The sequence below is a fragment of the Ambystoma mexicanum genome, chromosome 12 (assembly GCF_040938575.1).
Source record: "Ambystoma mexicanum isolate Mex_15411 chromosome 12, UKY_AmexF1_1, whole genome shotgun sequence".
Classification (NCBI taxonomy): domain Eukaryota; kingdom Metazoa; phylum Chordata; class Amphibia; order Caudata; family Ambystomatidae; genus Ambystoma; species Ambystoma mexicanum.
In genome coordinates, this window is record NC_090936.1 from 57,845,402 (window position 1) to 57,859,252 (window position 13,851).

Consider the following 13,851-nt stretch of genomic DNA (forward strand, 5'->3'; position numbering starts at 1 on the left):
TTGGAGTACAGCTCCCGCAGCCCTAGGCAGCACAGTCATGTTCGAGGGAAAGTCATGACCCATGAGGGGCAGCATTCCAGAAACTTGCCATGTATCCTAGGGGATCCGCTCAGTGGGTTTACTGGAGGTTCTGCAGCATCCACTGTATTCAGTGGTGTGTGCACGCTTTCAACGGTAGCTGTTCCCTCATTTGTATGGTTCATGCTTACATGCAACCAAGAAAATCCCTTTCGCCTCTACACATGCTTCATATTGAGAAAGCATGCACATATTGAACGAGGGAAGCGTCAAGTCAATCTGGCAGATCACATATAATGTTGGCCTTTTGGAATAGCCCTAATCATTATCATGGCCTAGTCTAGGCCCACAGCTTAGGATGCACAATCGGAATTCTCTGATAGGATTAAGACCACAGCCTATCCTGGCATTGTCTCGCTTCAGGACATTAAGGATCGACAACACAAAATCGGGGGTCTCAAGTCAATATTGGGAGATCAAGGAGAATGGACACAGGTCGACTTGAAGTGCTTCTGTTTTCTTTTCTTGACACTCAAGCACACCCAAAGGCTGCTATAGAAATGCAGGTAACCCTTCTAGATACTCTCTTCAAGTTATACACTCCAGTCTGATTGACACTTTGTATGAGTGCAAGTCTTGAGTTGGGCCCATGCTACCCATGGATAACATAATGGATAGAACTGTGCCTGTTGGTTTCCTATGCATAACAGTGAACGAGAAATGAGTGATTCTGCACGTCCTTGCAAGGCAGATATATTCCATATGGGATAGAGAGCCCTCCGTAGCAATTGCATGCAGATGGCGTGGAATTCAGAGTGCCCTGATTGTGATGTTGTGCCATCTGCGGCCATTTTGTAGAAGACCTGAGAGCGGCTTTCTGACACATTTTCTAAGACGCTTCTTGTCAAAGTTCTGACACTTTTATTGTAGCCTCTCAAAATCTTTACTTATTGTAAATGCGCAGCAAATGGGGAACTGAGTTCTCTGTCCACACACATTGTGGGCGCTTATAAACCTGGAATTATTACACAACAGTACGAATAGCATTATTACAACTGTTGGCTTTAGAGGCCGTTGTTCAACCCAAGGATCTCAAATCCCTGTATTTTATTCTTCTTTCTTATCTCGTGATTTGTTTTGTGAAAGGTGCTGATTTTTAACCCAAGTAAACAGATGGTCAAATAATTTAAACAGCTGTCAGAAAAAAGAGAAAATCAGATATTTAAAAAAAAGTAAAGCAAAAATACAAGATGATGTTTTGGATGGCCTGGAGTTCAATATGTGTTGTTTTATTTTGTTAGTAATTAAATATAGCTTTCTTTTTAAAGAATCAAAAAAGAGGGCAGCCGGGCCCACAATAGGAGTTAATAAAATTATGTCAAGTGAAGATGGAGGAGGATACATTTGGAAAGAATCGGAGTAATGTGGCGAGAGTCTGTGCGTGCATTTAATGGATTGAGGAAGGGTATACAAGGACATAAGATGCTCAGGCACGTATGGTGGGCATGACTTCTGGCACATCATCACCCATTAGATGAATCTGCCTGCTTTCCTTTACAGGGGTCGCAAGTCCATCTTTCGTGACCATTCCATCTGTAGTCAAACAGTTGCCTTTTCTTGAGAGCTCCTTGGCAGAAACCCAAGTGGAGTCTTCCTCCACTTGGAGTGAGGGGTTTAATCAGGAACAGCTTTAATAGCAGGAGGTTCATAGTCATAAGCAACACAAAGGGGGCAAATATAGTGTGCGCTTGCACATTTACTGTGCCTTTTACAGCATTATTGGTCTCATTATGACGCGGGTGATAACGGTAAAGTGGCAGTGTTTTTAGTAACCCATATCTTTAAAATACCACCTGATTAATTAGGAGTTTTGGTTGCATTGAATATGTATTGCACGAGGCACACACACAGCAGTGCAGCGGGTAAATACACCACATTTACCCCATGCTGTAATTTCCATGTACCCTTTCCACAAATATCCCATGTGACTCCAACTCAGAATTAGGGAGGGTTTTAAAAATTGGAGGTATGTAGAATACCACATGTTTTTACTGTTAACGCAGTGCTCATAATTAGACGTGTGTGGGTGTGTGTCTGTATATATGTTTTCTTTTTGTATGATTGTGTGTGTGTGTGTGTGTGGTTGTGTGTATGGATTTTCGTGCATGGGTCTGCGTGTGTCAGTTTGAAGGGGCGCGGATAACCTGCTGTAACATAGAGGGATGACGTTCCTATGAAAGCATGGATATCCTTGTCAGTTTTCCTTAATACCATGGTACTCAGTACCGGCACTTTTTAAGAGGAACCACTTAAAACAAAGCAATCAGTGTTAAAAGATCCACAGGCATAGGCGATGCTGGAGCCTACTAATGGCTTTCCAAGTGCTAGCCGCCATTTTACCTCCTCATCTCTCTACACTACAGCTTCCTACCTGGCATTTAGAGATTTTGAAATGGAAGCTGTTCCACGTCCATCAATGTTCACTTAGCTGAATTCGTTCTTGAGAAAATGGTGAAGGTTACAATTTACTCCTCAATTTGTTGCGCAGCATGCGCTTGTCCGCGTGACGCAGCTTTTTCATCCACTGTTATGCGCAGGTGGGTATTAGAAATGGCCACGAAGCCAAGTATCCAATATCATCCCATACGTCAACAAACAAATTATACTGTCGACAGAATGGAAGCATATTTTGTGATTTATTTTTAACATGCTGATCATACATCAGACGTGTTTGTCCAGTAATGTTGAGGTCGCTGGAGTCCCATACAATTATTCGTGAGTCATGTGGAAATTGATGGCAGATGTGTGATGGACTCAAGATTATGATACATTGATCATTTATTCACTTAACTTGCCAGTTGTAACGCGCCCAATTGTGGAAGAGAGGCGATTGAAGGCTTCAGGAAAGGGAAACCAGGGAAGGAATAGGTATACTGGTGGAAAACATTTGGAAATATATTAAGTATGTGCTGCATGCTATTAGTTTTCTCAATGCAAGTTATTTTAGAGTTTCTTTATAGTTTGGTAACTTGCATTGAAGCTCTCCTGCATTTTCAATTATAGCGAAAAGAGTACTTTCAGACCAATATTCTTGGTTTTCTTTAGGAGTACTTTTTTCTAGGATTCATTTTATATGCAGTGAATGTGCCTATTCCCAATCCAAAGTGCACCCACTCAGTCAGGGGCAATGCGTTTGTCTTGGAAGCAAGACAACGTGGCGCAACACAGGTTCGAATCCTGACCCTGCACGTAGAAACCACGCGTTATGAATGAACAAGAAAAGTCAATTGGAAATAAAAAAATTAAAATATATATTTGCCATAAATCCTACGTAGGACATTCCCAATGTACTTTAAAAACTCGGTAGGCATTGCCCCACCTCCTATTGCAACTTGTGTCCAGCCACCAACTCCCCTCCCTCTGCACCCCACTCTCCCCACCCAGGGAATCCTTGTATCGCCTCCTCTAGGCTCGTATTATCAGGATAAATACAATAATACAATATGATATTCTCTTCAAACTGGATGATTTTGGTTTTCAGCTTTTTTCTGAAGTCCATATTGCTTTATGTGATGTCTTTTTGGGTGACATAAACATACACGGTGGGCCTCATGTTCGAGTCTCCCTGCGTGCATAAAAAAGTTCCACACTTCTGCAGGTGGAGTGGGGGCAGAGGATAGGATGGGCATTTACCCCATGCATACCCACTCTGCCTGCAAGAACCACTTGGTTTTACACCTGCATGCCATTTTCCTGCTAGTGTAGAACCAATGGATGCCTATGGAATCTGACTTATTTAGCCCCTCTTAGGTGGATTCCACAGCAGTCCATTGTAAAAGACCACCACAAGCGTACCGTGTTAACCATGGGGCCTCCATATCGCCCCAACCCGTACAAATGGCACACTGTGCAATATATGCTACTCTACAAGGGGCACACTTTCATATTAAAAGAGTAGACTCAACGCCCCTTTCTTGATATACGCCCACTGTCTTTGCTGCCGCACTATCACAAGGGTTGTAATCTCTCAATTGCATGTCAGGGAGTTCATGCACATGAGGTGATCTGATTCCCTGTGTGCATGGCGCATGATCACAAACCATCTACGTGATCAGGACCTGCTTTTGAGCCGGCTGGTAGGTGGCGCATAAGCACAGCTCGCCCATAGTGTCCATGCCAACAGAGGAATGAGTGGAATCAAATAACATAACTAAACAAACCCAGGCTGGTAGGTGGCCATAAGGGACTATAGGGCTTCAACCCCCTGCCATGATATGATATGATGATATGATATGGCATTTATAACGCGCATATACACAAGTGTTTCAAGGCGCGACGAGGAAAGGGAGGGGAACATAGGGAAGACAGAGACAACGATCTTACTATTCCAGGTGACATTGAGATCGTACAAGTGTAGGGGAGAGGGGTAGGGAAAAAGTGCAAGGGGGAATGTGAGGGGGGAAGTGCATTACATAGGATAAACAGTAGATACATAAAAACAATAAATAAGAAGTGCGGCCAGCTGGTGTCAAGTGCTGGTAGGGGGCTGTAGCCATGACTGCCCCCTCAAATACCTTCTTACATACATAATGTCTAGGACCTCTTCTCAGACTCATGAACTCACTGGCCACTCAGATTTACATCACAACATAGAGCCATGAACCAGGTAGCAGGACATGGTATCTGTCGCTCACGATGACGGTAGGGTCTGTTGCTATTTATGCACACACACACGACTCTCATAATGGTATGGGGTGCCCCTTGACTCTCACTCTCACACCACCTCAACAAACTCGGACTTGATGTTGAATGGGAATGTGTTAAGTGTCTGACCCACCGCCACTACCGCCCTCTCACAAATATCAGACAAGAAGCTGATGGGGAGAGCCGATACCTTTCCAACCCCCTGCCAGGACGACCACCTCGACGAAAGTTGGATATAAACCATGACTTTTCACAGCTAAGAATTCAGCGATCACACAAAAATATCATCAGTGTAACTACTATTTAAAACGAAACAGAAACGATGTATACTCCAACCCAATTGCCATGAAAATGCCGTGCCCTTCTGGTACTTTCCCCCAGCGAACTGATGCCACTTGCACACCAGTCCACGAGCCCCTTTATTTATTTATTCATTATATAGTGCCTTTACCAAGGCATTGTACATGCTCCAAAAACAGTAATTAATTAGAAACAGACAAAAAGCATAAACTAAGAAAATGTAAGCGCTGGTGCAGCCATAAGTCAGGAAAAAGCCTTGTGAGAAAGGGCAGACGGTTGGAAATTGAGTCTGAGCCGTATCTTAAAGCAAGCTAAATTGGAACAGGAACGAATGTCCAAAGGAAGAGCGATCCACAGTTTAGGAGGTAAACGAAACTGAGAGGATGCACAAGGGGGACGAGGAACTGAAAGAAAGAATTTTGTTGTCACACAGAGTCTGGTAGTGAATTGCAGCCTGTAAGAAGGCATCACGCCATGGACAGTGGAGCAAGTAAGTACCAAATATTGTATATCCTGGCTGATTTCTTTCCTTTCATGCTCGCGACTATATTTAAAAAGATCTGCTTGAGATAGCGGGAAAGATTTAGAGCGGCCCTGCTTTGACGCTGGCATGTAGGTCAAGGAACGTGATCGAGAAAGGGATTGCACAGAGCTAACTTTTCTGTGGGGATTATATGGATCATGTTCAATAGCCAAATCTGAAATGCATACATTTGAGTGCCGCGATGGTGACGAGATAGCTCATTGTGTTAAGCGCTCTTTACAGAGATCTGTGTTATTAAAATACCAAATTCCAGCAAGGTGGACTCAGCCTTTCCAATGTCTGACTTTGATAAACCTGCATGTGTACTTTGTTTTGTAGTACAACGGGTGTTATTATCACCAATGCACATGCACCAGATAGCTTTTGCTACAGAAACTAACATAGCATCAGTATGGTGAAGGTCTAGAAACTGGTTTGTTCAAACTGGGAGTTGTAAAACCTCGCCAGCCACCTACAATGATGAGCATAGCGTTAGTCAAGAGAAGTGATTAGGTATCAAAATTCAAGACTGTGGAACCAAAGCATTCATGCTTGTATCCTGGCTTTGCCGGCAGATGATACAGTGATCCTGGACAACTCATCTTATATCACTGACAGTACTGTGCTGTCTTCTGTGAAAAGGTTTGCCTTCTTACATGTTGGTGGCATTGCTTAGCCCATTATGTGATTTTTCCATTTATGTAAGCCATTTGAGTGGAAAGGGTTCTACACAGAAGAGAGCGCACCAGATATGTCAGGTTTTTCTGCACGTTTTAAAATAACAATTTCACAAGCCTGTGTTTTGGGTGTATGTAAAGCTTTAAAATACAAAGGAGAAACCCAGATGAAATCTTTTAAGATCACATCAATTCCAGTACTGGTACTTATACACGTTGCTTGATGATGGAGACAATGAAGCTAGAATTAGTCCCATTTTGCGTAATATGCCTCTATAATTTTTTCTTTTTAAAAAATTGGTCATGCTGGGTTATATAATTTGTGTACTTGCCATGTTAGTTCTACAGAATGGGATTGCAGTGGGTATGAATCCCAGTTTCATCTCTTAACCAATGTGTGATCCTGGGTATCTCTTTTAATCTCCTATTGCCTAACTTGTCAAAATTGCCAGTGCCTAAACCTTTCAAAATTGTCAGCCCTTCAGAGTGATTTCGCTCTCAGGGTATGATCTTCAAAAAAGCCTCACTCATGGTTTCACTGGCTAAAACTTTGCTTGCTTTATAATAATAGTGAACATCAATATATTGCATAGAACAGGCACTTGTTTCTTTGCTCTCTAATGGCATCACTACTTGGAAACCATGTCCCTCTTCTAATCTCAGCCTGTCTGGATACAGCCATCTTCCTGGTAGCTTCTAATCTTCATCCTATTTCTATACTCTGGTACGTGTAGCTTTCTTCTTGCTTCCAGTTGGTCTCTTGTATCCTTGCATGAGCAGTTTTGCATTCTGTGAGACAGTTCATCTGAGTCCTCTGTCTTTTCTGGATTATGAACATCTTTTTGATACGAGCTGTGTCCTTCATTTATACTAAGGATGGTATACATTCTGTGTGGTTGCTATTGATGAAATGTTTCCTGTACTGATGCTAGAACACACATGCGCTTATTGTGGACTGCTTTAGGTTTCTCTTGAAAAGCTACTTGATTATCATTCTTATTACAGTAAGAATGAAGAGGGTAAGGGAGACTTAAAGTGAGTTCCCCATGCTTATTTGGATCGCTGTGAGACAGCATATCAAGCTATGGGATGTGATTGCAACATGGAGGGGCTTGACCAGATTCAGCATCCCTTATTTCCTTTGCTTCAGTAGGGGCTCGGCGGCGCAAAGGTGCCCATGTCCTAAAAGGGATTAGGATGGAGCTGGAGGAGACTGGTCTGTTCACTGTCCACACTGATCCACGACAATGAACATGTTTTTGGCATCTTAGGTGCTCTGTAAGTCCTTATTCAGGATTTTTCGAACTCTTTCTTGTAATCAGCAGTTCACTGTCCTACACGCTGGAGCTTCACTCTGAGCTCAAAGCTAGTCTTATTCCTGATTGTTTTAGTGCTAAGAATTCACATATTTAATTCAACTCTGTGCAAAGTTTCAGGGCCTAGCTAGCATTGTCTGGCTGCCAAGGATAGGCTCCAGCCAAGGATACCGATTACACAATGGCTCCATTCATAGAGTTGCCTCCCTTCAATTGTGTTCAGAAGGCCGCCCTTGACCCTCATGGCAATGGGATGGAAATGGTGCTCGTTTCGTAGGGATTGACGAGGCTTCCTATACACCCTCAAACAATACCACCATGATGATAGAGTATTGCAAAGACATTTCTACAATTACCAACACACTGATACTTCAGCCTGCCATGAGCTCCTGAGCACTGATGACGACCACTATACCAATTCACACTGGGCTTACTGGCAACACTACACTTTCTAAACCTTATAAGGCCGTCATGAATAGCTTTACTTAATAACACCAATAGGAGCCAGCACCAGTCTGACCTCAATGAAGATCTCATCAGTGTAGAAACAAAACGCTGTATATCTTCCAAAGATACCCCTGCGGGTAGGAGGGTTGTTTTCCCAGGGTTGATTCACAAAAAAGCATTATGCTGTTTGCTCTTGAAAACCAGATTGTTGATAAAAACACTAAATGGAAGTAGCTTATTTTAATTTAGAGCACAGTATTGACATTTGCGCAATTACTGAATCCTGGCTGCATGCTGCAGCAGGTCCCGCCTTGACAATGGCCCTGCCTCAGGGCTGTAACAGGCCATATTTCCGGTAAGGGAGGGGGAGCAGCTCTCATTTTTCATGCCAGCATTAACATTTGCCAAGTTAATCTGGTCAATATTCCGGATTGTGAAATTTTGCAAGTTAAATTAGCATTGTATCAAAACACTACGCTAAATTTGATTGTGTTGTTACGCCCGCTTAACAACATGCCAGAGATTCCATCTCACTTTTGCGACTTGATTTGCTTCACTCTTGAATGTGACTCAAAAACGATTGTCGTAGGTGATCTAAATTTAGGGTTTAATGACCCCTCAGTCTCGGCTGCCAAAGCTGCTCAATCAGCGTTAAAAGGCCTCAGTTTTACCCAGCACATCAATCAACCTACCCACGTCGTAGGCAGGATACTTGATTGGGATGCCTCATATGGATTAATGCTTTACAAGGTTGAAGTCAAACCCTGCCCTTGGTCAGACCACTCATTCATACATTTCCAGATACCTTGGATTCTGCCCGTTAAGAAAGTAAAAGACCCACCTGTTAAGATGCTTTGCCATAATTTGCGCAAACGTACTCAGTCCGCCCTTTCCCCTCTTTTTTTCCCCGGTTCTGCACAACCATCCCATCTATGGTTCAGCTGCTAAATTGGCCTTAGCCTATGATGACATGATGTCTCTGGCTGTGAACAGTCTGACTCGCTGAAACAAAGACTGATAAAAACATAAGAAAGCTGGAAGATCCTTGTCTGCTTATCACCACAATCTCTAAGGAGTCCAACTGGTGCACTCAAATTCAGAATTCAATGTTGTATAAAATGGAGAAAATTAAGGGCGAAATTGCCAACAATCTTGGCAGATTAAAAGGTACCCATCCTCTTGTTCCTCTAGAGGACGAATTGCCTTGCCTCGCCGTTTTAAATTTGTTGATGTGGCTGGAGCTGATGTCTTTGACACCGCAGTTGGAATCAAGCCGACTAATTGTATAGGTAATATTTGTCCGGCCTCTGTTGTTAAATCTTGCGCTACTCTGCTTACCCCTCTTATCACTCTTCTCATTCAGAGAGAGCTCGGTTCCAGCAGTTATTAACCATGCCTGGCATTCTCCTCTTCTGAAAAAGCTATCTTTGGACCCAAGTCTGGCACTCAACTATCATTCTATTACAAACTCTCCCTTCCTTATGAAGATCCTGGACAAGATCGCTCAACACCGAATTCAAGACTTTTTAAAAGTCTGAATAACATCCTCGGTCTCAAGCAATCGGGTTTTAGAAGTGCTCATAGCACAGAGTCCACTCTCTTTTAGATTTAAAAACAAACAGCCTGCAGTACTTGGACAAAGGTCAAACCGCTCTATTGATGCTTTTAGACCTCACTGCAGCGTTCGATCTTGTGGATCATGCCATTTTAGCTGGCAGATTACAGTATTATGCTTTCTTCTTGAAGGGGGCCGCTAGCTGGGTCCTCTCTTTTCTGTCAAATCGAACGTCTAAAGTCTTATCATGAAGATGCCATGTCGGAGGTTTATGTGTTACCATGTGGTGTCCCACAGGGATCTTGAGCCCCCCCCCCAACTCTATTCAATATCTTTACGCTCCCTTTGTTTGAGCCGTTGGATACGGAGGGCATAATGTATGCTAACTGCGTGGACGACACACAGTACCTTATCCCTCTTACTGGCAATTACTCAGCTACCGAGATAATTAACATTGTCTACAATTACATTTATACCTGGATGTTGTACAATGCCCAAGCTGCCTAAACTAGATCAGGCTTATTGCTCCTTCCAAGTTGCTGATTGCTTGCTGACGACTCTAACTAAAGTTAAGACTCTTGGAGTTCTCATCAACCAGGAGCTTACCACGAAGGCCTGTATCAGTAGTCTAGTCTCAAGTTCATCCTATTATAGTAAGCTCTTGGCTCAAATTACAGCATTTCTCAATTCATCCAGCTGACATTAGTTAGAGGAGTCATAGGTCTGGTAACTTAGTTTCCCTATTCAACGTAAAAGAAATGCACTCGACTGATAGCAATGTACGACAACAAATGAAAAATACAATTTGTGTACAATGGTGCATGTCACTACAAACCCGCTTTGTTTGGCACACTGCTGCACCCAAAGTGCCAGCCATGCATAGTGAAACTTTTGTTTGACATTTTCTGCAAAGTAAATATTACATAAAAGTTTCAAACATCACTTGCAAATGCTAATCGGCCTTCATAAAATGTACTCGACTACGCAAGTGGGCGAAAAGACTTTGCAAGCCACAGCTGAGTGTCTATAAAATGTAAAGGGTTAGCTGCTTGAATGGACACAAATAAATAGATATGATTAAAAAAGGGTCTGAAACAGTTTGGCCAGCTGTCTCCTGCAGGTGGTAATATATAATGCAATCATAAAGCAAATCGAGCTCTGGGGGCTAACTACAGTTTTTGGTATTGCAATAGATCTGCAGATGTACAGATTCGATAGAACTATTGATCACTACTTTGTGTAAGCATCTAGTTCCCTTTGTGTATTCTTTATGTAAGAGGAAAGAAAGAGGCTAAGCAGAGTGGACTGCGTAGCAGGCAAAGAACTGAGCAAACTAGATGGAATATTGTAGTTTGTGGTCATCTTATTTTCAGGGTACCTTGGAATAAAGCAACTTGTTCATCATTTAGAATGTCAAGGAGTATGGGCTCGCTCATGGGCTGAGCACCAGTTGTAAGATGTATGCAACCTGCAGGTTACAGAGCTAGGTTTGCCATCAGAAGCCTTTGATCCTGTGATCATGTACATTTTCAAAAGTGTTGACTCGTCAATATGATGCATCTTCCCCAACAAAATGAAATTAGTCGACAGTGAAATTTAGATACAATAACCTAAACTTTACTGTAAAGCATGGAGATGATACAGTATCAATACTCTAATTATACATTATGTAACAACCTACATTTTAGGAATGCAATTGCACGGCTGGCTTTTAAAAAAAAATATAAAGTTGACACATACTGGTGAAAAAAATTAGCAAATGTAGCATCCGATTTATTTTGGGTTTGCAATTATCTGAAAAAGAAAACAAATATCTTACCTAGCACTCCCACACATGCCTTTAGCACTTAAGAGTGGAGATGATTACTGCTGCACTTTCTCTCCATTAGGACTTGAAGTGAACAGAGACAAGAGCGGGAAGAGAGCACAGGGGGCAAGAGAGGAATGCAATGCGAGCTGTGCTTTCTTTGTAGTGGGCAACTTAAATAGCTATCTTTGCTACACAAGTGTCCATTTGATTAGCAAACTGACAGAATTGCATAGCAAATTGCTATGTGACACTAATTTTATATCTTGATTTCCAATGCTAACCTCTATGGTAAAAGTCATGTTTAACTTTCTAATCGGTTATCCTGGCTTCCTGATAGGCGGATTCTGAGGTCTAACAACTCGGGCTTGTTGTAAACAACAAAATCCAAATTATCTGTGGTGGAAGAAGGGTGCTTCCCTGAAGCAGACCCTCACCTTTGGAATACTCTTCCTCCTGATTTGAGGTCCTGACAGCCTTCAAGCATAAACTGAAAACTATTCTTTTCAAATGACTTCGCTTTTCCACTGTTGAACCCCAGCAAGCACCTCTCTCTATCTGTTTTTTGTGAGTTAGTCTTTTCCAGCACTATAGAAATAAATTAAATAAATAAAGTCTCAGAGAGTAGCTGCCAACAGTGACATTAATCCACTGTAACCACCCTGCAAGAATTACCAGAACTGGCACCTACATGGTCTGCAGCCCACTCTTTTTCCCATTCCTGTAATAACCCTTTCGGTGCAGTGCCCCTGGGGGACTCAGTAACCCGTGGGCATATTGCAACCATATTTTTAAATGTTTCTAAAACAAAAGAGTAAAGGTATTAGTCCTTTCACCCTAAATGTTCTAGGGTGAGAACATGTACTATTATAACACAAGCTGTACAGATTTAGGGGGATGTTTTTGATTTTGGAACACAGTGGGTGGTGCCACATGACATAATATACATGACAATAAGTACTCTGCCCACTGACCCTTAGGCTAAAGTTACTAAACCTTATTTTTTGCCCGGCCAGAGCTCCATCTGTGACATCGCTTTAACCTTTAATTCTTCATCCATTGCAAGGGCTTCCTTTATTACAGAGAAGTATTTACTGTATTTCTTATAGTAGGGACCTGGCTCAAGGACAGCTAGCACTTTACAACGTGATGGTGCTAGCATTGGGCTTGGCATTTTATACAGTAGAACAGTGCGGTTGGTGCAGAGAAGGCAGGATTTTTAATTATCTGGCAGGTATTGTTGAAAGGCTACAATTTGGCATTTTGTGGCATTGGAGGATGCTGGGAGCATTTCAAGTCTATGCCGAAGTTGAGTTCCAGATGGTCAAGGTCGAGCAGGAGAAGAACTGCTGGTGAGTCTTCTCTTTACAGGGTAATTGTGTCTCCAATCTTTTGATAGTTTTGCCACGTTAGTCATGAGAGCCTCCAGAGGTGTACAGTGTATCCTCTGTTCGAGACTGCTCTGTCAGCTAGGGTTGAATTTGCTCTCGACTGTGAAGAGGCAGGCTGCGGCATGTTGTGCCTCCTCATGCAGGCAGCAGGTACACGATTACTGAAAGCTCAGTAAAGACGGCATCTCCTCCCTCCCCTAGGAGATCACCATGCGGAAGTCATGGGGGGGGATTGTTTATTGTGTGTACCTTGTAAACTTATAAAAGACCAGACAGTTGAGTAGCCATGTCAATTTCATAAGTTGTAACATTTTGCTTTTCAAATTGTACACCGTTCAACTGGAAGGCATAGTAATGACATACCCAGATAAATGCATTTTTAAGCTCACAAAATGTACATTTACTTTCGGAAATAAGGTTCCTGTTTGCATGTTTAGCCAAGTGTTTAGTAAGGAGTAAATCTTGAATGGTGAAAGCCAGGGCTCCTGCACTGAAATAGTGCACTCCAGTATATGCTGTGTACACAACAGATGTATCTACTGCAGCTGTAAACTCCTCTGCTCGAGATTGGCCACATGTTATAGAAGAATGCCGCCACCACTGTCAGACCTATGACTCATATCCAAGTTGCATAACTGATTCTCCTGGGGGATTGTTTATTCCAAGAGTATTAATGCCACATTTGGATGATTGCAATCCGGTAATGTGGTTTCTCGCCACATGACTGGTATATCCCTCAGGAGGTGTGAGGGGGTCCTCCTTATTCCCAACACACCCCTGCTCCAGCCCCCAATCTCGATTGGTTGCAAGGTCTCAGTTGGGTCTTCAGTTCATTTTACAGTGTTGCCCGTCGTGCTTCTAGGGGCCATGGGCCCCACTCTTGACCCGTGCATGGTAGAATGTTGGCCCACTTAACCCTCTCAAACAGGTAGCATCAGTGCAGGCTAATTTTCCATCTGTAGGTGGACAGGATCATCACTTCCGGGTTTCTGTCATGCATCCTTGACATAGGCAGCGTGAGCCTATTTGATTGGTGCTGAAAAAAGAGTGAAATTGTTTTCTGATATCCTGATCCTCTCCCTTTTGCTGCAACAACGATAGCATCATGGCAGA

General features: G+C 42.7%; 1 protein-coding gene across 4 annotated transcripts in view; it reads left to right on the forward strand.

Moving 5' to 3' along the window:
- Window positions 1-13,851, forward strand: part of CNTN1 (contactin 1) — a 1,316,193-nt gene that overhangs the window by 499,457 nt on the left and 802,885 nt on the right. The window lies entirely within an intron of this gene.